Source organism: Oratosquilla oratoria, chromosome 2 (assembly GCF_046742065.1).
Source record: "Oratosquilla oratoria isolate Oo_2021 chromosome 2, ASM4674206v1, whole genome shotgun sequence".
NCBI classification, from domain to species: domain Eukaryota; kingdom Metazoa; phylum Arthropoda; class Malacostraca; order Stomatopoda; family Squillidae; genus Oratosquilla; species Oratosquilla oratoria.
The window spans coordinates 78,449,821-78,451,666 of record NC_134778.1 but is presented as its reverse complement, the minus strand read 5'-3'; positions in this window follow the sequence as shown (position 1 = coordinate 78,451,666).

The following is a 1,846-nucleotide window of genomic DNA, read 5'->3' as shown; positions in this document are numbered from 1 at the left end:
CTTACAATGGAGGTAGCCAAAAAACGAAGGTATAAAAACCATTTCTACCCATTCCATCCCCAACATACTCCACTCCCATCCACCCCCTTCCCTCCCTCTTGTCTTGGCACATCCTGGATGAAGGGTGATCCCTGTATCTTGCCCACTGCCATGGGTCAGAAGCAGTGCAGCAAGACACAGCACATCCACAGCAAGGCCACTATCTAGAAATCGAGATCAATGTCATGAATGGCTTTAACACAACTTATTAGGCAATAAAGTTTTATTAATTATATTTCATACACTTCAAAAGATTACAAAGGCGGAGCATGCCGACAGGAGATCTTTTGGTCCATATCTAGGTCAGATGCAAAGAAAAATCATAATAATAAAATAATAAAAACTAATGTAAATAAATACAATAAATGCATAGGTATAGTTAAATAATAAACAAACAGGTAAATGGTAAACAATAATAAATTGACATAGAACTCATAATTGTGATAAATGAAAATCAGACAAATGATAAAACAAAAACAAATAATATAAAATAAATTATAATCATTACAGCATCTTGCTTAGGTGTTTATCTAAATGATTCTTAAAGCTTCGAACCGAACTACATTGCACTACCTGTGCAGGAAGTTTATTCCATTCATTAACTACACGGTTGGCAAAGTTGTTTCTACCTACTTCCAAATTGAATCTATTTCCGGACAGTTTGAGACCATTGTTTCTTGTCTGATTCTCATTCAATGTGAAAATTTTGTCACTTTTGATGTCAATTCCCTTTAGAATTTTAAAGACCTGTATCAAGTACTTGTTTACTTTGTAATACCATATTACTATAATAATAATACAGCCCGGATGTGGTTAACAAAGATATGTATATATATACATATATATATATATATATATATATATATATATACTTAGCATTAATAAGAATATTGGTATACGAATTTTGGAGGATAGATGTGGCAACATGGCTAAAGGGGATTGGGTGATGTCGAAGTCCGGGCCATAAACAATTTTTATGTAACTGACATTTGTTATCATGAAAAAAAAGAAAACAGGCTCAAGCCACATTCTTTCATCTACAGGGAATCCTCGAGTTACGTCAGAGATCCGTTCCCACAGAGGTACGGCGATTTCCGATGCCTTTTTTTTTATGTAATTACCATAGCCTCACTGGCAGATCGGGGGGCGGGGAATGTGGGCTGAAGCCCCCACCCCCTAAATTTGTTCTTTCATTACCTAATTGCAGAGGTTAAGAAACCTGCCTCGTGAACACCGGCGGAAAACAGTAATGCATAGCAGCTTTTTCCCATCATTTAATAAAACAATTCAGTGAGAATAATTGGAAGGATATTCAACACATTATTGAGGGTGAATCTTTAAAAATGTAGAATTAAATATTACTTTTGCCCAATATTTCGAAAGAAACGATATCAAATGAGAACATATACTATTAAATTTGTATTCATAATCATCGTATTCGTGCTACGGAGTACATCTGCAAAGCGTCAACAATATTTACAAAATTTAGGTCAGCCCCATCCCCAAAGTGTATATTTACAAAATTCAGATTAGCCTCCCCCCCTAATAAAATTATCCTGTGTCCGCCACTGCATAACCTAGGTCACCTAACCTAAAACACCCTAAAGTCACAATATATCAAGAAACATAACTAACCCATACGAAAATGAAAGGTAGAACATAGTTATAAAACAGGAAAATCAGCTATTAGAACGAACAAACATACAAATGAGAACGATCCCCAAAATGACAAACGAAACTAGAGGCCTATTCTGTACCGCCGGAAAGACGAAACGATGCACGTAGATAGGACAACGTAGATTGGGGA